At 34.5% G+C, this 26,926-nt stretch overlaps 2 long non-coding RNA genes across 2 annotated transcripts in view; both read right to left on the reverse strand.

The window, feature by feature from the left end:
- The window catches only part of LOC106147003, a 36,189-nt gene extending 19,309 nt beyond the window's left edge, over positions 1-16,880 (reverse strand). The window contains exon 1 of the long non-coding RNA XR_001231699.1: positions 16,772-16,880. This is a non-coding gene — a long non-coding RNA (uncharacterized LOC106147003). The remainder of the gene's footprint in view (positions 1-16,771) is intronic.
- Positions 16,881-17,386: 506 nt separating this feature from the next.
- Positions 17,387-26,926, reverse strand: part of LOC102014010 — a 24,761-nt gene continuing 15,221 nt past the window's right edge. The window contains exons 2-4 of the long non-coding RNA XR_259544.2: positions 23,228-23,405; positions 22,866-22,923; positions 17,387-17,513 (exon numbers count right to left, since the gene is read on the reverse strand). This is a non-coding gene — a long non-coding RNA (uncharacterized LOC102014010). The remainder of the gene's footprint in view (positions 17,514-22,865; positions 22,924-23,227; positions 23,406-26,926) is intronic.

Consider the following 26,926-nt stretch of genomic DNA (forward strand, 5'->3'; position numbering starts at 1 on the left):
TTACCAAGAAGGTGTCTTAATTCTCTACCCTACCCCTACTCCTCATTAATTCCAGAGTTTTAGCTAAAATTATATTCCCACATAACGAGGATGGCACTGGGTACAACAGCAGGATTGCGTCAAAGGGAAATGGCTAATGGAGAAAACTAAGATCAGGGTGTGCTAACTTTTTCAATACATGTGTGATATAAAAAATAAATTGAAAGTTTCTCCAGAAGCACTTGAAAATGATTTAGTCACTATTCTTTGTAGACCTTAATTTAGTCTCACAAAATTCTGAACTCATACTGTTTATATTCTCAGTTCTTGAAAGAGATACTCACCAACTGGAAAAATTCCCACATCTCGCTGCCCTACAAGAATTACTAATATTGTGAAAACAACAAAGATACAGTGCCTAAAGTTTCTATTTCTAGCAAAATAATATATTAGATGATGTAGCCTCATCCCTGGAAAAATAACAGAGATGAGTAGTGCCATTGAGATTTCAAAGATGAATTTCTTTTGACTATTTTACCAAGTTAGCTTAATGAGTGTTTGAAAAAAGGAGTAGATTTTTATAAGCTTAATCAGTGAATGAATCCAAATTATAATTAGTTTTCCAGATGTGCCTCCATTACTAGAGCAGTTCAATTCAGTTCATGAATCCTCCCTATGCCTTTGAGTGACACATAAATGAGAAAGAATGAAAAACTCTTATGAAAATATATTTTTCAGGTCTCTGGCATATCAGGTATCCACTCCAAAGTTAATGGTAAGTTGCTGTATATTACTGTCTATAATTAAGAAAGAGAAAATAGAGAGCATCCCTGTATTTGGCAACAGCATATAAGCTACATTTGGTAATGACTGAAATATATTCATAGATGTCTGAAAATCCCACAACTTTAAATTATACATCCTTCAGAATAAGGCATTCTTTTAATTCAGTATAAGTTATGCCTCAAGCAGCTCTGCCTTTGATTTATTAGGAATCAGTAGTTCTTAAAAATCTCTGGTGTTTCAGAATTTTTGTGGTGCCTTTACCGATATTTATGCTTAACAGTAAGTTCCCAGTTTGTATGGAGTCTTAATAACCAAATCAAAACCAAAAACATCTGTGCATGCTCATCAGCATTTTCTTACTGTAGTGCATGCTCAGAGGACTCACAAAAATACATCCTTAGTAATAAAACTAGACTGTGTGTTTAGGCACACACAGTAATTATATTCTTACTGGTCCCACTAATCATTCAGACAGAGTACCTAATTTTTCCTTAGCAGTTATCAACAGTGTAGCCCCTATACGCTCCTCAATAATTGTAGTGCTGCTTACATTACAAATCACCTGTAAAGCTTTGATCTATATTTTTCTTCATTAGAATAGATAGTCACTCAAATTATGGAATTTCATTTTTATCTACCATTCTTCTTTTATCATTACTAACCCTAGAAGAACTTAATACTTTATATATATTGCTATATACAATGATTAGCAACTCATCAATACAAGAATTAAGTGATGCCTTTATGCTCAAGCTCTTACCATGCACTGTATCACATAAAAAAAGGCTGCCAGCAGGAAAAAAGTGAAGTTAGGTACCATATCAAACCCTATAGTGCCACAATACAGAACACTGCAGGATTTGTACCGTTGGCTAATATAAGGTACCCTTTTCCCAAAAGTCTAACAGAATGAAGGGGCATAATTGTGATCATGACTTATACAATATGCCTAAATATTTGCATTGCTTCTTTCAAGTCTCACTCTTCTCAGACCTTCTAAAAAGACAGATATTCAGTTAGAGTATGCTTGTTTCTAACAATAGACTCAAAAGTGGTTCCCCTGTACTGGAAACAGAGACTTATCTAGATTTTTAGAGTTCTTCATACCTCTGGGTAAAACAGGAGAAAAAAGTGAGGTCATTGTTTTTAGTGTGATAATTCATCTTTAGCTAAAAAGAGGAAGTACACATTTCAATGCAATGAGAAGAGAGAACAGCAGATAAAACCACTATGATCTCTAACAATTTGCCTTGTATTAAAATGTGGATTTATTTATTTGTTTCAGTACTTGGAACTAAAGCAAGAGCATGCACGCTGAGCTACATTTCCATAACCCATTCTTTTTAAAATTTTGATGTAGGGTCTCACTAAGTCACTAAGTTGCCCAGGCTGGCCTTGAACATACAATCCTCCTGCCGCAGCCTTTGCAGGGAGCTGAGATTGTACTTCCCAGAGTTCAGGGATTACAATTTAATTGTGTACTATATTAGCCCTATACACACAGAACTATAGTCTTATCCCTCACAAATGTGAATATAGAACTCTAGCAGTTGCGTATTGGCTGAGGTAAGAAGAAACATGAAATGTGTGGTGGAGGAGAGAACTTCTAAATATAGTACAGCGCACAAATTTTCAGCACTGTGGACAGCTCCTGACATCTTGTAGGTGCTGCTTTTGCCTAAATTGTCTAAATCAATTATTTTAAAAATTACTATATATTCATCCCACAAAGATTAGTTAATACACATACATAACACATCTTAATTCTTTTTGCTTTCCGTTCCCATCCTTTCCAGCCCTCCTCCTTCAATCTCTCGGTACCCTTTCCATTTGCAAAAGATGTACCTCTTCTTTCTGTCTCAGGGTTTCCTTTATCAATAAACAAATTTTGAATACTTAAACTCTTCTTTTACTTAGATTACTACATGCCGATTATTTTCTCTGATGCGATTATTTAAATACCTTTCACATTTTCCTACAGAATTCTTTCTTTCTCATTCAGTAAACATTTTTTCAGTTAAGACATTTAGTATTAATTTCCTATTTTCTAGTATTATATACAGAATGGAGGTTAGTAAATGATGGTCAAAATTGCATAAGTCAATCAAGACTGTTTGTGGATCCAAATACTGAAATTTAAAACTATGAAAAAGATAAGATGAATAATAGAAAGTACCCAGAAATGCAAATCTCAGGTCCTTCTTAGATAGCCCATACAAATGGTGGTTTTTTTGATACAGAATATTCACTGTGAATGTTTTTGATCAAGTACTTAAAATCTTTATTTTAATCCTCTTCTCTAAAAGGAACTGAGCATTTTGCACACAAGATAATAAATGCTTTGAGCAACTGAATTATATTCAAGCTAACAATTTAGTTTTGATAACTGTCATTTCCAAGTCATTTCCAAAGAATTTTCATTCTTTTCAAAGATCAATGAAATACTACTGAGGAACAAATAATTTGTCTGTCCCTAAAGTGTGATGCTTCCAACTTCTATCCTGTATTTTTTATTTCATTTTAGTGTAAATTGTTATAGGTAGCCAGTTAAACTGAAAATAAAATATTGTCTGATTTCCAAATTTGTAATTCTAACCTGCTTTCTGTCTTTTCTCTAAAGTGAGTAGGGCTACTAAGTCACATTACATTTTTATTGATCTATGCACTGAAGAAATTTTGAAAGTTTTCTCTGAGCCTAAAATTGTGTCACTACACTCTAAAAATACATGACATAAAAACCAATTTCAAACTTTCAACTCCCTAATCAACCATTGTCTTCTATGAAAAATATAAATACTGCAAATGAGATATACTTTAAAATATACTGCAAGTAAAAAACAATATTTTTGAATACAGTACAACTAACTTGGTCAAACTCATGCAATACTTTAAAAATTATATATCATGTTATTAAAACGTAAGATCTTTCTAATATGACAAAATTCCTGGAAGCTAGTATAGTTTTGGATTCTTTAAAAAAATTCAAAATATTTTCAATGAACTAATGAATAAGAATAGCCAAAACAATCAAAGTAAATAAAAGCTGGAGTCATCTTAATTAAATGTTTGCTGTTTGGTTGACCAGGCTACTATGCTATTAGAATATATAGTTGAATTTATAATTTCTACTATATCAAATATTTATAATAAATCTAAATTAATTCAAATTTTGAAATTATTATCATGCTTTTCTTAGTCATCTATATTTCTGGCAGATTTTAAAACTTGTACCATATTTTAAAACGAGGTGATTGCTTGATTTTTGTAGTTCACTTAATAAGATAAATTAGGCTCTGGAGAATTTCTTTTATACTATTTCTTCTCAATCAATCTATCAAAAATTGGTGAACTTCCCGTGCTCTGAAGTTACACAAGTAACAAATGTAAAAAATGTAATTTCCTCTGGTTTTAATTTATTTGGACTTTTAAACAAATTTTGTTTGTTCTGTATGAAGCATCTAGAACACAAATTGTGTATACCTTGGCCTCAATAAAGAGGAACAAATATTTAATGCTATGATCAGACTACTAAGAACTGTGGCATAACGTTTTGCTATTATTATTGTAGATAAGCATTCTTACTTAGGACCTCTAAAATCTAAGACTAATAATCTATGTCTCCTATGGCTAGATATACTTGGCACCTAAAATTTAATAAATAATAGATATCATGTAAACTTTTAAAACTCTCATATTTCCTAATGATTTAATCCATATTGTACATACTTTTAAATGTTATCCCTCAGGAGCAACTCACAATTATTTTCAGTATATATTATGTCCTTCACTTGAGACTTTCATCATCAGACATACACATCTTTCCAGATGGACAGAGTAAAGATTGATAAAGTTTTCTTACTTTTAACTTTAAATCAAAAGATAAATGAGAATTCATAGAGAAGTATGTGCATTATTCCATAATGCATTTATTATTTATGAAGTTATTTTTATTTTCTTCTAAATATTTATGATTCTAGTATCTCATGTTCATCATTTATAAAGGGGGGAAATATAGGAGTTAGAGTTGCCATTCCTGGTCTTTCTGTTACTAATATAGCTCTAATTTAAATAGAAATTTTCTTATTTTACCACTTCTAGAATGATAGTGATTTTTAAATATTCCAAATCAGACGTATGTATTACTGTAAGTAACTGTGGCTTGTGGGTTGAATCTTCTATTGTATGCACTAAAGTAAAATTAATAGCAGGTGGAGTGTCCGAAATGTTTCCACTACATATTTTATTTGAGAAATACACTCATTGTTATTGCTTCTTTTCAGAAATAAATCTTGAATTCTCCAGTTCCCTTGTTCTTTAAGGAGCTCTGCAGTGGTTAACACTCTAATGGTAGTGGTACTGAAAGGAAATATACTGAGTTAAAAATATTTGACTTGATAGATGATAGATAGATAGATAGATAGATAGATAGATAGATAGATAGATAGATGATAGATACAATTTACAGATTAAATTATTCAGTTTATTGACATATTATTTCATAAAGATCATGTAATATTACTTATTTGTGCATTTCAAGTCCAACATAGGTGTGTAATATCACCACAATAAAAAGATGTTCATCTTTGTTATTGTTTTTAAAGGAGAAATAGAGAATGTCAGGGAGGATTAAACGATCTTCTGAGGAAAATACCTACAGTCAGTGACAGAGCTGCAGATTATTTACAGGGCTGAATTATAGTACCTTAATATTCAAATTCCATACTTATGCTGTCAGAAGTGAAGGACTAGATATATTTGACCTCCATGGTCTCAAATGTAAAGTTCTTCAGGAATGAATATACATGATATCTTTTTAAATTATATAGTTACTGTAGCTAATGCACAGAATCTATGCAAAGCATATAGTATAAGCTTTTACTGTTATTTTGTTTGTTTTCAATCTGTGATTACTATCCATAGGAAATTTAGTTAGTGTTATATTAAGCTTTTAATAAATAAATATATGCCTAGTTAGGAACAAATGAAATATCTGGGTATATTCATGATACAGAGGAGGGGATCAATAAAAAATGAGGTGAACTTAGTACTTGCATTTGCCCCTCCTGAACACTGTGCACCCTTTTCCATCCTCCTCTGTACCCTGAGGAGTCTGACCCACTGAGACACATCACCAGATCTCTGCACTGCACCTCCATCAGCGATATCCTGGGGAAAAACTGGAAGAGGCAAGAGTGAGGTCAAGGGTTTACTTCCTCTTCCTTTGAAGCTACCTCAAAATGGCTAGACTCCTTTGGAAAAAAAAAAAAAAAAGCTGTTTCTGTAGTTATGGCATCCTATTTTTGTAACCCGTTCTCTATCTGAAAACTTTCTCATTTCCTGCCACCTTTATGCCAAGATGGTAATATTTACTTCTGGGAAATATCTGCTGAGATTCTGTACAACTTTTTATGGTTTTCTAGGACCCTAGCAATTCCTTTTCAGCTACTCTCTGGGTAAATAAACCTTCTTCAAAATTATTCTCATTTACCTATGCCAGTTACTTTAAAATTCTCTAATCACAATTGATACAGAGTTTCCTAGAAAATTTATAATCAAAATGTGACTAGAATTTGGTTGGTCGTGTTATCTGTGATCTCCCAGGCAGCTTCTATGCTGGGGAAGACTGGAACATAGAAACTTACGGCATATGGTGTTAGCACATGGCTGAGGACCGTGATGGCAATTCATAGTAAGGGATGAGACCGTAACAGAATTTTAATGTTCAGTAGCCTGCTTTCTTTTGCTAATAGAACGGATGGGCAAAGAGTGAAATCCTGAAAGACAGAATGGAAGAAATCAAACAAACATAGACGAGGTTGAGTATCTTGAATATAAAATTTTCCTAAGCCTTCCTCCAGCTGAAAATAAGTTCAGCTCACACACAATGCCTGGTTATACCTGGGACAATTAACCTCACAAGATGACAGAACACTTGCAGAGCCATCTGCTGCTCTTTTCCCTACTTCTACAGCTGAGTTTCCTAAGTTTCCTATGTCAGCATAGTCTGGACAGTGAAGTGGAAGGTTTGTTGAAGGAGGAAAGTGTAAGTATATTATATGAAAGCTGTAAGTACTGAAATTGAGTCAGTAATGTCAAATTCAAACAAAATGAAGCCAAAGGGCCATGAAGGAAGGGACTTCATACAAATTTATCTATTATAAGATCTACTAGAAGGACTCTAAAACTGCAAAAAAAATTTGTATGTCATTACTATGAAGACTCCCCAGGAACAGTTGGTATTACCAACAAGTAATCACCAACTCTTACAATAATCTGCTCCTGCAGAAGAGGAGGTTTATTATAAAGCAGCTTATGTGAATTTCTATTTTTTAAAAGGTTCCCTTTGCTCCAAACCCATCTGACATATCCTCTCCCATAGCGTGTATATGCAGGATTGCAATCCTTTACAATTCCCAAATAAAGTCTGTTCTGAAGAGCTGGTACCTCTATTGCTCACTTTAGGTTGATAAACAAATAAATTAAAAGTCCCCTACAAACATAAACTGATTAAAATCTAGGGAGCATGTGTGGCAGTTGATTCTAAATATTAGATCACAGACGTAATTTAAGATTCATTTGCTTCTAACTAATTAGCATAAATGCATTCAGATTTATTTCCTAATTTGTTGGGTAGGCTTGAGCACCCATGCATAGCATTAATAGCTTGCTGGTTGGCTAGTCTAAGCCTTCCCTCAAAAAAGAGTTATAAACTTGAAAGGAAAACTCCCTTGAACTATAAAGGAAGATGCTTTAATTCTAAAGGAGTTAGACTTGAAATGGATCTATTATACGGAACCTTCTTATCCATTTCTGATCTTCATGTCTCTGTGGTATCTGGAAGGTTTTCCCTGCTAGAGTTCAGATATTGAATATCACCCGAAGCACATATAGAGAAGGTGGAAACCCCGCACGTGGCAGTACTGGGAGGTGGAAGAACCTTTACAAAGTGAGGCTTAGTAAAAGGAAGTGAAGTAGTTGGGGGTGTTACTCTCACCTTCTTTGCTTCCTGACCACCCTGAGGTGAGAAGCCGTCTCTACAGCACACTCCTGCCGTAATGCACTGTAGTGCTACCAGAGACACGAGGTAGTGTCCTGTGACCATTGACCGAAACTTGTGAAAACATGAGCCAATTATTTTCTCCTCTTAAGCTGACTCTCTCAAGTATGTTTTAAGAGTGATGAAAAACTGACTAACACATTCTGTCAAGCAGACATTAAGAAATACATTCTTGAGGATAACATGATTATTCTTAATGATCTCTTGGGTGGTTGGCTGTATTTTGTATGCCAGAGAGGACACTGTGGGGTGTTACAGTGAAAGTTGACTCTGTGGCAATGGGGGATTTCAGAGTGAAATTGTGAAAGTGGAGGTAGTTAACTATCAGAGAAAGGTATGTGCCATAACACCATAAGCCATAGTGAGAAACTGCTTATTATATATAGTGTGCTCACCCCGTAGGAATCTGTGACTATTGCTATTTCCATGTAGATTTAGAAATAAAATATATTGATTCTTGGGAGTCTGTGTAAGTGCTTCTTAACACTCAAAGAATGAGAAGTTCTGGATTTGCTGAGAAAAAAATGTTAATCCAAGTTGCAGTTTGGGAGATGTAAGCTTGACTAGCACACTTACTTCACTTCAAGGCACAGAGCCTGCCATATAACACAGTGAGGGTAATCAACCTGACAGAGAAACCTACATATACTGCATTCCAAACATTAACATTAACATTTACCAGGGTAACTGGAGGAAGAGAAATTTCTATATTTTGGAATCTATTAGCTACTGGTTTTAAACTCATTCTTGTTTTCACAAATTCAAAATACCATCATGTTTCACTAGCCAGAGTAATCTTTGGGTTTCTCTAGGACTATTTAGAAATGAAAGGAGAATAAATATATTTCACATAATTCCCATGCTGGCTCCCTCACTTGGATCAAGGATTATCATGTAAGGAAGAGTCAAAGAAAAGCCTCTGTGCCTATCCTTACCCTGGAGATAATAAAGCAAAATCCACAACCCAGAGGAGTTACAGGGGTTACTGTTACCATTAAGACTGTGGAGATGCAAGCATTATGTTTCCTGACACAACACAAGGTACCTGACCTACCTGGTCAGTGTCAGAGTCTGGTCTAGGTAACAGAGAATAGCGATGATTAGAACTTAATTGGATGCAGATGCACACTGTAGCTATGGCTCCAGATAGGTATAATTGGGAGCACAGCTTGATATAACTTTCAACACCTGCTATGTAGCAAATAATTTATTCTCTGTTAAAATCAGTAAGTAAAAGCATAAGCAGTTTGGATTTGCATGTCAGAGGCAATTGTGTGACTTTACTGTCTTGTCATGGAGCTATATCAACTGTCTCACTCTTATACAATACATAGAGAGTGTGTTTGCTGTAGTTAACCAGTGTCCTAGAAAAACTTTTAGTAATTTAAATAAACTGAATTTTGACTGGCACATGCCTATTTCAATTCATTTTAACATTTATCTTTTATCATTAATAATGTTATATTAAGTGGATTAATTTGTCTCTGAATATTAAAAGATTTAAAGATTTTTCTGTCATAGGTGATAACAAAATTGATCAGAAATCAGTATTCATTTACTATAAGAAAACAGATACCTAGTTAATTGAAAGTCAAAGGTAAAATAAATGATTAGATTTTCAATGGTACAGCAAGAAAGACATATCTGCCCTTAAAGACTATTTTAAAATCTCTTTTTTAACTTATTAATCCAACAGAAAAGCTTTGTTTCATTCAAAAAAATAGGGAAAGCATGGAGGAAGCCATAATGGGTGCTCTTTTAAATTCACTTGTGACATACCCTTAATTAAGAGCAAAAAGAATATTCTTACTGCCTGCTGCATAACAAAATAGGATGCATTTTTACTCGCAAAAACTGTGATTATGCTCATCTAGCACATGCAATGTAAGATATGAAGTGTGTATGGCAGGAACACAAAAGAGATTGTACAAAGCATGTTCCTGTCCCCAAACCTCCTATAATCCAGCAAAGATAGATAGATGATAGGTAGATAGAGAGATAGATAGATGATAGGTAGATAGAGAGATAGATAGATAGATTAGATAGGTGATAGATAGATAGATCAGTCTAGCCTGACATAGGTAAATTTTTAGCCCTCAGGCAATTAAATTTATGACTCCCACAAATACATGAATACACAAGTTATGGGCAGGACTTAGCCCTGGTTCTGTTCTTTGTCAGCTGTGCAGAGACAGAGCTACCCTCTAGCTTTAGAGCTCAACACAAATCCGTAAGACATGTGTATATAACAGCAGATGATCCTTCCCTCAGGTATAAAGTCCATTTTTTTGTGATTTCCCTGGTCTTTTCACATAGTGTGCTTTTGAATCTTGACTGTCACACAGCACTACATTTTTGGAACAGTTTAACCACTTCCTAAAAGAAAACATAAGCATAATAGTGAGAAAATTAGTGGATATTATAAAAGTGTAATGATTTCTCTGTTTAAAATGGTTCTGAACTTATTTGCCCACATTTAGCGTACTTTGGTTAGGAATTTAGATGACTTCATGTCTTTAGGAACATAATCAGATTTCAAGATCAACTAATCAAATTCCTAATGGTTCTCCAGTGAATATTATCAAGTCCTACAAATTTTCCTAAGAAAATATTTTTATTTGACTTATTTCTACCATTGGAAATTAAATGAGAAGGCTTTAATAAATTCAGTTTTAGAACATGACTCTTCTTGGAGTTATGAAGCTGATACATGCTTTTTTAAACTTCTAACAGATTATTCACAATGGTGAAAGAAATATTCTCAAACCATGTAACACTAGGCATTAAGTAATATGCTTATGATATCCCTGAAGTTCCCTGTCACTGGGGATATGAAAGAAACAAAACCTCAGATCACTCTATTTCCAGGGGTGCAAATAAAATACTAACAGAATTTAAATCCTAAAATATTTTTATAGGTCAAATACAGAGAATAAACTACAAAAACATAATGGAAGTACTTGAAGTATTGACCTGGAATCTTCATTTATGTCTTCTGTACCAGTGGAATTTATACCTACAAATAGTAAAATATCCTTTAAAAAGATATCTAAATTGTGTAGAAAATTTGCATACGAATATAATGTATTCAGCCACTTAATTCTAAAACATTTGCATGAATATTATAGAAATTCAATTCTTCCCCATAATACTGTGAAGCTATGTTTATAAGTTCAAAAAACAAACCTGCACCAACTTTGAAACTATCATCTATTTTTCAGATGCTTCATAAATACAGCCAGTTGTGATTTGGTGGCCATGATTATAAATATAAAGCCATCTCTGCCTTCTTTTGCATCCTTCTGTATGTCAACAAATATAAAGATACATCCCCAAATTATCTGTAAAATGCCTATAATGTTACATGAAACTTCTTCAGTAATAATTTCATGCTATTATCTCTACTTGGAAGAAGTTGAGGCTGAAGCAAAAAGGATGTCTACTCTTAACTATAGGGAAGTTTTTGCTTCTTAGAGATTCCATACAGAGATGATTAGAAGTACAAAACAATACTATAAAGACCTCATTTCTTTAGAAAATTATTAGAAACACATTTAAAAGGATTTTTAAATAGAAAGAACATATTTTTATCATTTGATGACCTTGATTTGGCAAACTTTTTTAAAGATAAATTTACCAGACTTTTGTTAGAAAATTCTGGAGTTTGAATTTGATTTTAAATGACTGAAGTGATTTTAAATCATTTTAATTAAGAAACACAAGCATATTTTCATGATTTGTGTCTAGATGTCCCCCAAGAGCATCAAGCAGTCATGATGTGGGCTTCTAGAGTTTGTGATTGATTTATGGTCCAGTGCTGGGATTATAGGTACGAATGCTATACCTGCCCTAGGGCAGGTTTCCTGCCTACAGTATAAGGGAGGGAAAGAGGTTTGCTCTTGCTCTCTTTTTGCTCATTGTTTTTGCTGTCTTTCACTGCCATGAACTGTTGTCCTCTGCCATGTGCCATTCTGCCTTAGAACCAACTGAGTATGGATGGATACCTCCACAAAGTGTGAGATAAATAAACCCTTCCTTCCTTAATTCTGGGCATCAGGTATTTTGTCTCAGCAATGAGAGAAAAAGTAAACAAGACACATATATTTAAGATATTATAAGAGTATAAGTATGAAAACAAGGGAACAAGATCAAGGCATATTAATAAAGCCTATACAAGCAAAATGAGTTAATTTGGGATCTAAATGAGGCTTGGGATTAAACCAAGTGATGTCCGTAGACTCTAGTTAGCAAATTTTTCTTATATTTTTAAAATCAACTAAAATGAGGATTTCTAGTCCTCTTTGTCAAAAGTCCTAAATCTTTACTTTCTTATCAATTTGATATTAATTTTCTACTAGAAGCACAGAGATACCAAGGAATACCCTTGTGAAACTCTGAACTGCAGACATACTCATCTCCTTCCTGCTATCTTAGTTACCTTCTCCTACCTGACACGTGATACCCAAAGCCCACAATTAAAGGAGGAGAGGTTTATTCTGGTTCACTGTTACCATCCACAGTCAGCTGGCTCCAACAGAGAAGCAATATGGCAGAAGGGTCTGGCAGAAGGAAGATCCTCCTACTGTGTTGGCTGGGAAGCAGAGAGAGAAGCAAGGAGCTGGGAAAGGAAATACATGCTTCCAGGTCACACCCTCAGTGACCCACTTCCAACCAGGCTCCACCTCCTAACAGCAAGTCAACTGTGATCTCATCAGGTGACCAGTCTACTGATGGGTATTGCACCCCCATAAAGTTGCACTTCTGAGCCATGAGAATCTGGGGAGACATTCTGGATCTAAACCATCACAAGCCCTGATACATGGCAGGTAGCTCCTTTCCTTACTTTCTAGGCCAGTGACACAAAGTGCCCAAATTTAATGTTATTCACAGTGCACCGTTCAATAAGATCCTGTCTCCCTGGTGGACAAAATCTATTTCAATCAATATCTTCAGAAATAGTGCTTGACTTCTAAAATATGACTTCTATGAACGTAACTCTTATGTGACTTTAACTCTTTTATCTATGAACATGGCTTGGATAGTATTGTCTGTTTTTATACTTCTGTTAAATTTAAAATCTGTTGTCTTTGAGTCTTACAGCTTTCTTGGTAGTTAATTCTAAAGATGCCATGTTTTAGGAGCTCTTTTGAATGTTATTTTTCTCTAATTTCCATTATTAGATCCTTATTTCCAGTACTAAGGAAAGTTACTACTATTTGTTTTATTAAAACTACAATACCATGTTTTCTGATCAGTTAACAGCTTTACTGTAGTATATCAAAGTACAATAAACTGTACATATTTATAGTGTGTGTGATAACACTTGGTATACATGTGAACCATGCAAGATACTGAAAATAGTCATTGCCTCAAGAGTTTCATCATGTCCTTTGCAACCTCTCTCTCCTGCCTCACTCACCCAGTCCTTCACACAATTCCCACTTGCAAGTAATACTCTCCTACTTTTTGCCACTAGAAATGAGTTTACATTTTCTAGAATGTGATATAAATGGAATCATCCAATATGCATTTCCTTGTCTTGGTTTCTTTTATTCAGTATAACTATTTTCAGAAAGTTGGCTACTTCTGTGGTATGTGTCAGTAGTTTCATTTCTTCTGATTGCAGAACAATTAACCATTATATGAGTACAACTGTTGTTTGTGATTCACTCATCTCTTGATGTGCATTTATCTCCAGTTTTTGAAAATTACAAACGTTGTAGCAACAACTGTGCTGACACTCTGTTAGCCCTCTGTGAAGGTGAAAGGAAGAGATTACATCCTTTCCAGGACACTCTTGTCCCTGACAAGTAACATTTCAACACCAAGGCCCAGCAGGGATTCCACCTTCCAGTGTCATTAGTTTGACAGAGATTGAAAAGTTCAGGAAGCCACTTATACAACCAAATACAGTAAGAAATTAAATATATATTAGGCCCTTCAGGCAATTACAAACTAAAGATTTCCTTTTCAACACTGCAAAAAGAAAGTTTTCCTCCCCTGTCTACTACCAGCCTACATGAAAAATATAGATGAATTTTATCAAAGTATTTGCAAAGTTTGTAAGTCAAGAAAGGGACATGGGAGTGAGTGTAATGAGATGTGTAAGGGTACAATGTGTACTCAAGTCACTACTTCTTTAGAAGCCTTACACTTTTGAGAACTGAGTTATGGAATTAAAGAAATTCAATCAGGTCACATTACTTGTTTTCTTATTTTTAATTTAATCAAATGAATAATTTAACCTAGCCAAAAATTATTCCTGAAATTTGAGGAAATTTTTATATAAATTAAAATCATGTACCCAATAAAAGCATGGGCACATGAAAAGAACAATCCTATCTCTGAAACATGAGACTTTGGGTTTTTGTTTTATTTTGTTTAGCGTTTTCAAATCAGTTCAAAGAGTCCTTTGTTCTGACTTGTTTATATTTTACATGATAAAAACACTTAACAAAAAGTCTCCTTAACAGATCTTAAGTGCACAGCACAGTGTCATTAATTATAAGCACATGTTGTACAGTACATCCCTACAATTCATTCATCTTATGTAACTGAATATTATACCCCAGCCAAGTGTCCCTTGCTCCTAGACCCTTGGAAACACCATTGTACTCTCTGTTTCTATGAGCTTGACTATTTTAGTTGCATCTTATAAGTGAAATAATGCCATATTTTGTCAATAAAGATAACCTAAATAATGTTAATTTCATTAAGAAAGGCTCTTTGCACTGAAAGTGGCACGTTCAACACACCTGTTTATCAAGTCCATCCTTCAATATGTCAATTGTTAATTAAAACTTTATTGAAGATATGATCCTGATTAAAATATTTATATGGAGGCCTTTGGTGGGCAGATACTTCAACAGATTTACAAAAGATTAAATGTATTTGGAATATTGGTAAGACATATGCAACTTAGTACAGACCTATATTAATCTACCTTGAAGAATGCTAAACAGATTGGGGCTCAAAAAGCCCTAGCCATTGAAAAGAGTAGAAGAAAGATCAGATTCTCCAGTTCTACATTTACATTGCTCAGGGGTCAATATTTCCCTTCTTTCTGTAGCCAGTAGAGAATATTGAGAATAGTATATCTAATGAATATATTCTAAATGAGGAGAGGAAGAAGAGTTGGAGGGAGAGAAGAGGAAAAGAACAAAACTAGAATTCATAATGTGTTATGTACATGTACAAATCCCCCATGAGGAATGTGATCATTATGTACTACAAACATGTACTAATAAAATCGAACTAACTCAAGAAAATGAAGGAATGCATTCTGTTAACTACACTGCCACACTTTCCAATCTAGGAATTCCCTCATGCAGGGCTATGCCGTTTTTCTACGTATCCTTAGTCTAAATTCACTGACAAGTTCCGAGCACAAAAAATATACATTGCCGCTAAGATGGACAAGGTCTTTCAAGAGCTGCTTCCATTTCAACCAGCAGCTTTTCTAGAACTGGGACAGTCTATAGGAGAGATCGAACACAAGGGGTGGTATAAAGGCCAAGCCATTGGATAAGGCCCAGTACAAAATATTCTGATGTGGGATATTTGCTCAGGAGCTTCCCAGATTTGGCTGAGGTTTTGCTGGCCTCACACTGGAGTTGAATTTTCCTTACTCACAGCACTGCTTCTTCCTCTTTTTCACTGAACTGCATCTCAGTCCCTATCCAGAGAACGCTACATGGAATTGGTTACCAGTCAACTTCTTATTAAATAAGAAGCTATATAATAGGAGAGGAGGGGAATTAGCTCACAAAAAGCAGAGAATATAAAAATAAATTTAATTCATGTATTAAGAATAAAGAAACTCCTTGTGTATGTCATGAACAAAAACACTTCCTCAATAGAGCAATAAACTTAAAAATATTCTAAATGTTTCCAGTAGATAGGGAAAGGAAAGCTGATGATCGTTTATTTTCATGGTCCTTACTTGCAACTCTTGAAGTTAGACAACAACACATTAGACATTCAAGTGTAATTATTTACCACTTAACATCGTATATAGTCAAACTAGCATCAAAGTTTGCACACAGGCTTAACGATATCTATTTTTCCAACAATAAGTTGCCTTTATACCCACATTTTTCAAGGTCAGTCTAATTTCACATTTATAATATGGTAATAATAGCCCTTTCATTTACTTTCCTGTAAAAACTTTATTGTGGTAAGGATACTAAAATGAGATCTAACACCTTAAGACATATTTAAGTGTACAATGCATTATTTTTTACTACGAATGGTATGTTACACAGCAGATCTTGACAGCCTATGTTTGTTCTTCAAATAAAACTTTATGTTTAAGCATGGGTGACTTGTTTCACCCTTTCTCCAGCTTCTGGCAGTCACCATATTCTACTCGTTAATACTATGAATTCCTCTGTTTCTGATATCTCATATAATTGGAATTATGAAATATTTGTGTGTGTGTGTGTGTGTGGTCAGTTTATTGTCCCAAACTTCACTCATGTCATAAAAGCAAACTTCTTTTCTTCTTTAAGGTATTACTCCATATCTTCACTCATTTGAAAGTGCACATTTAGAGTGTTTGCATATCTTGACTATTGTGACAAGTGCTGAAAAGATTTGTTGTCTTAAATTGAGTTTGACGTAGTTGGTACTGAGGACTCAATTTCAGTTTTTTGTTTTTTTCTTTTGACAGTACGAGGGATCAAACTCATGACCTTGTGCTTGCCAGGCAGGCACTTATGCCACTGAATTTTATCCTCAGCCCTCAATTTCACTTCTTCTAAACACCCAGAAACGCAATTTCAAGATCCTACTCGTAATTGTTTTGGGGATATTCCATACTGTTTTTCCAAGGTAACTGCATCATTTTTAGTAGCTATTTTGGAAGGTCTGAGGTGATATCTCATTGTGGTTTTGATTTCAGATTTCCCTGAAGATTAATTATAGCACACATTGTTTTCATATACTTACTCATCATTTGTGTGTTTTTGAAGAAATATCTACTTAAGTCCTTAGTCCATTTTTGCATCAGATTATCAAGGATGTTTTCTGCCAAGTTTTAGGAGTTCTACAAGCCATTAAGTATCTAGAGTTCAAGAAACAGAAGATCATTTAGGACAATAATATAGGGAATCTCTGGTGTGACTGATTAGGAAAAGAATAATAAAAATCCCAGAAATACTAAAACAGTCACAAATGTCCATCTTGGATTTTGTTTTTAAAAAATGTAAGTTGTAGAGGTGAGTTAGGTGAAGTCTGACCTCTAAACTTAAACATTCTATTATAAAAATAGTTTTCTGATTATGATTTACAGATGTGGTCATTGTAGCTAATGTCCGTTCCAGTTTTTTACCTGGAGACTTTTGTTTAAACTCACCATATGTTTTGTTTTTATTCTAATGCAGACTGAATGACTTCAAGTAGATTGAGTGAAATTTTTCAAAATGTGGTTTAATGGTGAATGTAGGAATTCATTTATGAATATATAAAATTTCTTTAATAAAATTAAAGGAAAACAGATATAAAAGAGATAATCAAAAAAAATGTACCCTTAGTAATGATAATGGGATTACTTACAGTTGTTGGTATTCTTTTGACTTCTATTGATGAAGATCAATGAAACTTGATGGTACACATATAATACAACATATCTAACTGTATAATGATAATTGTCTTGCATAGATGTTAAACTTGTGGCTTGAATCTAAAAATCCTATATCAGATCAAAAGAATTTAGTGGGCTTTTAGTAAAAATGTTAAACTCCATAAAAAGAAAGCTTGTAAGAATTTATTTAAAAATCAGGTTTAAATATAGACTGAATCATAGTGTTTAAAGACTGACCAGAAGCTTGTTTTGAACAAAAGGATGTCAGAGCTGACAGTACTCTCATGAAAGAGGAATGATGTCTTTGTTTAATTCACACATATTCATTGAAAAATCATATATTAAACACCAGACATATTCTAAATACCAGAAATCATGGTAAGCAGTGAAAAGAACCATCTAAAATGCAAGCTGAAAAGACATTAGAGCTTTTAGATGAAAGATGTAAATGGGCATGTGGTTTAAACTCTGAAGTGGAAAAGTTTAGAGTTTAGAAATCATTTGGAATTGAATTTCTTTCAACGAAATTACACACAAAAAAAATGTCCTGGAGAGTATCTGAGGGCCCCATAAAGGTTACTTTTGCTTGCTCTTAACTTTTAAATTTCCATTTTGAAAAGGAATGCAAGAAATCCATCAGCAAGCACAAATATAAAAGGAAGATGAGCCTATGGGAACAGTTCCAGAGAGCAGAAATGATGTAAAGTTTGTAGATAAACAATGTAAAAATAATAAAACATTTTTTAAGTTAAAGAAATATTCAGAACAAGAACAGTTTACCTGTACTATATCTGCCAGGATTTTATAAATTGAAAAAGTTATGTAAAGTGGGATTTTTAAAATTCCACTTTGCATCCATATTCTGTGACCAGAAAAATAATTCTTAGCCTGGAGAAGGCAGAATAAATATTGGTATAAGCAATTGAACCTCAAGATATGTAAAGAGATTGTAAGATATCATTTCACTTCTCTAAATGATTTCAAGTTTCTGGTGCTAAGAAGATTACATATCGGAAGATGGTAGAAACTTGCAGATGAGATAGTGAACTGCATGAATGAAACTATCTTATCTTCCAACCGCTAGGGAAATAGGGTGATGTGACCAAGAATTCAGACTTAAAAATATTTAATACTGATTTTCAAAATGTAAGAGAGATTGTATCTTGGTTATTATAATTTGTATCTGTCCTTACTAAGTCAGTAGCAAAACTTTTAATATATCCTTGCCTCTGCAATAGTTACAAGTGGCACACACACAGTTTAGCAACAATGTGTCCTTCAGTCATTTGTAAAACTTCTGTTTCTTAAAAAGATGATGTTGGATTTAAGGTATCATCAGTGTTCCCAAAGTATTCCAAATACTCTCTAACAATTCCGGCTGAACTCATATTTGGTTTTGGACCACATATAGTTCAGGTTAATGGATTATGTGTGGAAACAATATGTTTTACTTAAAATCTATTAAGGCAGTTAAAAAACAACTTTCTTCATCTAATTCTCTTTACCCCGGGACAGACTGAGATGGTAGGATCATAACACAAACGGGGCTAGTTTTCCTGAATAAGTACAGCCTTTGAAACTTACACCAGTCTTATAGGCCTTTTTTAAATTAATGTAATCTCTAGTTGTCTAGCATTAATTTTCCTATTTTCATGTAGTTACTCAAGTAATGAAAAGGTCTAGAGAAAGATACAGGCTTAGACATTGATAGAGTAGAATTTTAATTTTATTTATAACAAATTGTGTCAACTCTGTGTTTTGGTTTTCTTCTTAGGCTGCCACCCATTATAGTAACAAAGTGGCTATGAGCAGTCCCAGTCCACACATGGCATATCTCCTCTTTCAAAGAAAGGACTTCTTTTTCCTAAAACTAACATTATGTTACTGTAATTATGCTGCCCATGAATCAACCATCACTGTGTAGATCACTGTATTTTGTTGATTTTTTTTAGTCAATAAGCATCCATGGCTGGAGATGGGGAAAGACCAATATAACTTCCCAATCTCACAGTTACCAAAGGGGAAGGGGAAGCCAAAATGGATCCTGGGAAGAGACGATCATACCACAAATACTAAAAAATGTATTCAGTATTCCTTAGATCTTCATTCTATGTTGTTCAAAACTTCCATAATGATTTAGTAATATATCTTGTGGAGTCATAAAGTGTAAGGAAAAGCAGTATAGATAACACAGTCAAAGTAAAATTAAGGATCTAAATATAAATTTAAATGGACTAATAATAAATATATGGAAAGGTAGTTGAAGATCAGTACTATCTTCTTATAAGAAGAGTGGTACACATTGTTACAGTTAATAAGAAATACAGCCAACAATATGATAAGACATCAAAGTAGAAACATATTAAATTTTATTAACATAGTTAGAAAATGTGCAATGAAAGAGTAAAAATTTGTATTTGATTCTGTATAGGTTGAGATTACACTTAGAATGAATGTAAGTTTCAGGGAGTTGCAATGTAAGATAAATATTGAAAATCAAGAGCTAGTCAAGGAAGAATACTCAAATTTCACAACTCAAATCTGCATTAATTTTTGAGTATTTTAAGTAGCTGTTGATACTTAGCCATTAAAAGAAGGACTTATGAAGAATTAATTACTGTTTTCAATTTCTGAAATATTATCATATTGAAGAATATACTTTTTCAGAGAATACAGTAGGATGAAAAGGGCAGAAAAGCAATAAAACAAATGTCAACAATATATAAATAAGACTTTTACCACAGATAATTAGAAATGAAAGAGATTGCCTCAGGGCAGAAAGCTTTCCCATCACCAAGGTGAGTTCGAGCAGGAGTAGGACTTCAACTTATCACAAGTGACAGAGAAAAGATACAAGCATGAGACGACAGTTGAACATGATAATTTTTATAAATCCTTTACCATCAGTGTTTGTAGCATAACATGAAATAAGCTAAATTTAACCATTTGAATACTCAATTCTTTATAACTGAAGCAATCCTAACATACAAGTTCAGTAAAAAGGAAAAACATGCCAACTTTAGGTGATTTCTACTTTTCTATTCTCTAGTTCACTAGAGGTTTCATACGTTTTAAGATTTCTGAGGACAAAGAAAATGATGAATGCTTCCGTGATTTCATGTTAGTATTGACTCATGAAATGTCACATTCTATTTCTTAGCTATAATGACACCATTGGCTAAAATACGGTGATTTAAAGGACTATATCCATATCATTTGTTTGAAGACAAAGTGTTTCCAAAATCATTTGCTTTGTTACTCACGGAGATAAAATCAAGCTAAGAGATGTGAAAATTCTCTATTCCAAGGGTGCTTTCACCCCTACACACTACTGGCCTCTCTGATTTTCAAGCTATGACCACATAATTTGGTATGGCCATTTTATAGCACTGTTCCATTAGCTTAAAAAAAAGATAATATTGGTTTACCCTGAAATATATTTGGAAACAAGCAACTGACTGCATTTCTTTAAAAATTGCTAAAACTGCTACTTTGATTTTTAATTCAATTTTTTTAGTAAATTAAATACTTGTTAAATATTTCCTTTTAGACTTTTTCAATGACCTTTTTTAAGTGAGGGATAAGTGATCATTTGAAAATTGATCATGGACACTGTAACTTTTACCAGGGACCCCCTGCAGTGAGCCTCCCATCTCTTCCCAGCTGTTATGGTGCATGATGAGAAAGAAAGAAACAAAAGACAGATCTGCAATTGTAAACACTGTATTGTCTCACTACTGTACAAACCTGAAAGAGTGAATAAAAATTGGAAGGTACGAGAGATAATGGGAAATGAAAGGCAACTGCTCAAAAGTAAAGAACTGGGATGATGGAAAAGAGAAAAGAAAGAAGGGAAAATTATGTATACATGTGTATATAGAATAGCTAACGTAGCTGTACTACTGACTTATATTACTTTATTGAAAGGAAGAGTTAATGTTTGTTTGACCAATCTTACATGTCTATGTTTACCTGAGTAACAAATTTGAAGATATCAATATGAAATACAACAACCATTGTTAATTTCCTATCACCTTGTCTGAAATTCTGTATTGATTGTATTGTTTTTGTGTTATTTTGTAAATGTACATGTGTTTGCTAATATGTTTTCATTCTTTTATCTTTAAAATATAAAAAGATGGAAGTACAGTAGGGATCTGGAATGACCAGTTGTTCACAAGGAACAAAAGGCCATGAGGCAGCCAGACCCTTGGCATTTATCAAGGAGGGAGTATACAATGCATAGTATATTAGCTATTTTTATTGTCTACTTTATTATGAAATTTTGTTTTATATTTTTCATAGAAGGGTATTTTTATTTTCTTTATTAATACATACTTGTATTACATTACAATAAAAAAATTTATTAAAAAAGGAATTACTCCTTTGATCAAGGAGGGAGTTTGAGGAGGGGATTATTGGATGACTCAAAAGGGCAGAGATGACTCTGTATTGTCTGTATTGTGCTTGTGATATGTTGTAAAATGTTGTATGTCTGTTAATGTTTCCCTCCTTTTATCTTTAAAATAAAAAAATTAAAAAAAAAAAAGGGCAGAGATGATCCTGTGCTCAGAAGGATCTTGCCCTGGACTGACTTTCAATCTTAGTGGTTTTAGTTTTAGTCTTAGTGGGTGGAAGAGGATGGCCTATCCTTAAAGAGATCATGGGAGATCTCAAAAGAGTGATATAATAATCCCAAACCTCTGTTCATCTCTTAGGGAAGTATGCAAAATTAGTCATTGTTATTTTGTGGTCCCCAACAACTTTTATGGTCATTTAGATGATATTTCCATAGTTCTAAAATACTTGTATCATTATTCAGAGTGTAAATATACAAACACTTGTTTCTTCACAATGGGAGGCCCACTCCTAGCATTTCTGACTTCTAATCAATAATCCTGAGTCAGGCTGGATGGGTAAAGAATTTAGTTAAACCTTGGCTAAATTGGGAGTAATTACTTTTTTAATAATTTTTTTAATTTTGATGTAATCCAAGTAGGTATTAATAAAGAAAATAAAAACACCCTTCTGTGAAAAAATTAAGACAAAATTTCATGATAAAGTAGAGAATAACAATGGTTAATATACTATGCATTGTGATCTTATAAAGAATGGCCTGAATGTCACTCAGAGTACGTCATAGATTTAAAAAAAATTGTTTCTTACAAAGAACACACAAACTAAAGGAACTTTCTTTCCAATGAGCAAAAGAAACTAGTAATTCTTGTCTTGGTGAAAAAGCAAAAGTCTCTACCAAACTCAAACTGATTATTCCTATAAAAAATAAAATAAGATTATTTACAATAGAAATCATACTTCTGCTTTTATGTAAAATTTCTCAATTTGAAGGGATAGAATCTTAGTTACTTTTTCATTGCTGATGCACATTACCCAACACCCACAACCCTAAGGAGGAAAGGTTTATTTTGGATCACAGTTTATAAAGGTTTCAGTCCATACCTGGCTGGCTCCAGGGCAGGGTGGCCTGGCTTAGGGGCATTACCAATGCAGCTTGCTCCTGGAATGGCAGCAGAAAGCAGAAAGAGATTAAGGAGTGGGAGGAACTTACACCCCTAGTGACTCACACTTCCCCCCAGCTTTTCCTCCCACACTTCCCGACATCACATTAGGCTGAAAGCTCATAGGTGAACTAATTCACTGATAAGTACTATGCTCCACAATCCAGTACCTATGAGGGCAGGAGGCTTTGAGGGACATCGAGATATAAACCATACTAGAATCTACTTCAAAAATGTTAAAACACAGTACAGACAACATTATGGGAAGTAAGCAGAACACTTCTGCCGCTGAAGGAAATGTACCTGTGATCTACTAGAACATGGCTTGCACCTTTGGTCTGGAGAACTCATAAACATACAGAAAGAACTGGAGATTTTAGTCTTAGATTCCCTCTTCACATTCTTCCCACAGTTCACTCCAAATTGTTCAATTACTACAGCTTTTCCTTCCTTCTCACTCTATTACATCAAGACCTTCTTCCTGGAAAAAAAGTAACTGTTTTAACAGTTAAGTAAACTTTAGGAATACAACAAGAAGTAGCACAGAAATACAACTTTGAGCTATTTAAGTAAGTGTTAGAATTCATTCTTGTTATTTCTCTACAGGTGTTCATAGCTCTTTCCTGCTACTCCTTCCTGGACTAGAATTAAACTTATTCGTGTTACATAATTATAGTTACATAAACACAATAGACTAGGAAGTGTTTAATATGAATAAAACCAGTTCATACAACTTGACCTCGATATTAAAATATGACTGTTCTATAGTCAGTAGTTGTTATTCAAAGTTATATTAGACAGATTTTACATGCTAGAAGTAAAAAGTGCAGCAAAACCCAAAGGATTAGTCCAGTCTAGTAAAATGTGTTCACACTGAGTTCTAATCAATTTGTAAGGACATCATAATATACATAGGAAAACAAGAAGTACCTCCCTGATACTTCCCTAATTACTTAGTTGTGAATGTATGCCTAAAGGTTCAGTGGTTAATGAAGCCCCCAGAACAAGAACAGATAAGAAAAGCCCAAAGCCTCAAACTTATTCTTTTGTCCCCATTACAAAGGCACTGATTATAATGCTTGCTAATGCACAATTACTTTCCTCCCTATTACAGGAATAACTAGTTCTAATTTTAACATGCCACCAATAGAGACAGAACTACTACATTAAAAAAGCTAACATTGTAAGAGTGTCAAAAATTATATTAATGAAATGCACAGCATGGGCTCAAGAAATTTAGAAAGAAAAAAATTTTTCATTAGCTAGACTTTTAAAAGGAAGTCTTATACCAGAGGCAACTCGCAGGGAATAAGAGAAAGTTCTTTGGGGCATCAGAAAGATAGCCGCAACTCAGAGTCAGATAGTAAATTTATAATTTGGAGGGGAGACCCATTTCATGGATGCGAAAGGATTTTTGAAGAGGTTCAATAAAACTTGAGGTCAAAATAACAGAACACGTTTGCTTGCCTCTGTCCTGTTATTTTGACCTCAAGTTTTATTGGGTCAATTTGAGATTCTTGAATGCCAAATTTCAAGCTGAGAATTTAAACTTTGCTTAGGCTTTAGTGTTAGCCACCAGGATTTCCTGCAAGGAATTGGAAACAAAGATGCAATTAATTTTGAATTTGCAGGAAATATGTGAGCCACTTATTAGCAAGACAGAATTCGAAATTTTTGCCCCAAACTCATTTGGCAAAAGCATAAATTAATTGACCTTTAATGCAGATTGAAGGTCCATCTGTTTAGGCTGGCCTACCCAAAGGACATATTGAATACCACTGCATCTGGGTGGATCTGCGCCTTTTGAATTCTACTTTGAAGACATTATGTATTTGTAACTGTAAATTTTTCTAAGGTACAATAAAGGAACACCTTTTATAAGAAAAATAATTACACATTATCACATGTGCAATCCATTTGATAGTTTTAATTACACTCCATTTAACACATCAATCACTTGCTTGTCTAGATACTTCTTAAACTCATAAAAGCAAAATAAAAGTATTATACTGACCTCATAACTTTTAGTCTTTTGCATCTGTAAGTCACACATGTGCACACACAGAAGTGTATGGATTGTATAAAAAGGTGATATTCAACATAACATATAGGGTTCTTTTTAAAAATATAACTGATCCATTTTTTGGTGTGATGGAGCAGTGAAGGTTAGAAAGCTTGATTCCAGACATCAGGAAAACGCCGAATCATGGCAGCTTCTCCCTGACCAGCATGCAAGGCAGGCAGAACTCCAGTACCCTTGGTGGCCTCCGTGGCTATTTGCCACACCTATAATGTGGCTGCTGGGGATAGGCTGAATGCCACACACCTTTAGGAACCCTGGTGAGCCACTCTTGTGCCTCCTCCATTAGTGTGTGAGGCACATGGAGCCCTGGACAACTTCTGGGACCTTGGTGGTCACTGCCAGAACAACTCGCACCCCCTCTGGGAGCTCAGCTGAAACCCGGGCAGAGTCAGTGGCCTCAGGGAGTCCACCCTCATGTCTCCCCTTCCAGTGAGGGAAACAAGCTCTGTTCTGGGCAATATCTGAAGCCGTGGTGAACACAACCTGCATCCCCACTACTCTTGTGGAAGCTGGGCCAAATCCTAGACAGTCTCAGGAACTGTGGTGAGTCTCCACCACCCTTCCCACACATGCCTGGGAGCCAACTGAAGGCAAGAAAGTTTGGAAGCATCTGGGACCCCACCTTGTCACTACTCACTAGCACAGATGCTGCACTGAGCACTGTGGATCTTCAGACTCTTGTCCTGCCACTCACACACAATCAAGAGAGTGATCCATCCTGCACTCCAGAAAGCCTCTGGATCCTCAAAAGTGATAAAACAAAGGAGCAAAATGCATTCCCAGACCTCCACCCCACTCAAAACAAGTACAGGACACATCAACACAGAACAACCTGGAAGTCATACACCTGCAATTTTTGAAATGAAAGCAACTGAAGTAGAGAAACAACTCCATCAGGTCATAGAAGACATCAGATCAGAAACAATGTCTCAGGTGAGAAAAGAAATGATAACAATAATGAAAGAAATATTCAGCATATCCAAAGATGACACTGACAAGAAAATAGAAGAGCACAGACAACTCATGGAAACCTTCAGTGAACAATATAGAAAAGAAGTAGACGCCTGCCTGGCAAGCGCAAGGTCATGAGTTCGGTTCCCGGTACCGGAAAAAAAAAAAAAAAAAAAAAGAACTAGAAGGTATGAAACAGATGCAAACAGATATCCAGGAAAGTAAATATTCAATTGATGGCTGGCAAAACTGCCTGAACAAAGCTAAAGACAGACTTTCAGTCCTTGAAGGCAGCATTGCCACTAATGAACGTGAAAGGAAGGATCTCTTAAAAGCAACAAGAAACCAGGAAATAATAATTCAACAATTGCAAGACAAAGCAAAGAAAAATAATGTCAGATTAATAGGTATTAATGAAACAGCAGGTGTCAACACAAATGACATAAGAGACTTTTTAGTCAATTTGTAATTTGGAGGGGAGACCCATTTCATGGATGTGAAAGGATTTTTGAAGAGGTTCAATAAAACTTGAGGTCAAAATAACAGCCCAAGTTTACTTGCCTCTGTTCTGTTATTTTGACCTCAAGTTTTATTGGGTCAATTTGAGATTCTTGAATGCCAAATTTCAAGCTGAGAATTTCAAGTTTGTTTAGGCTTTAGTGTTAGCCATCAGGGTTTCACAAGGATTATGTCAACACAAATGACATAAAAAGACTATTTGCAGAAATAATAGCAGAAAATTTCCCAGGCATGGAAAAAGAATAAGACATCCAGATAAGTGAAGCATATAGAACTACAGTTAATCATAACCAAAATTAATCTACTCCCAGGCATATAGTGATCAAGATCCTGGAAGTTCAACAAAAGCTCAAAATAATAAAAGCTGTTAGAGGCCAGGCATGATGCCACAGTCTTGTAATCCTAGCACATGGGAGGCTGAGGCAGAAGGATCATTGCAAGTTCAAGAC

The sequence above is a fragment of the Chinchilla lanigera genome, unplaced genomic scaffold (genome assembly GCF_000276665.1).
Source record: "Chinchilla lanigera isolate Chin_1 unplaced genomic scaffold, ChiLan1.0 scaffold00006, whole genome shotgun sequence".
Classification (NCBI taxonomy): domain Eukaryota; kingdom Metazoa; phylum Chordata; class Mammalia; order Rodentia; family Chinchillidae; genus Chinchilla; species Chinchilla lanigera.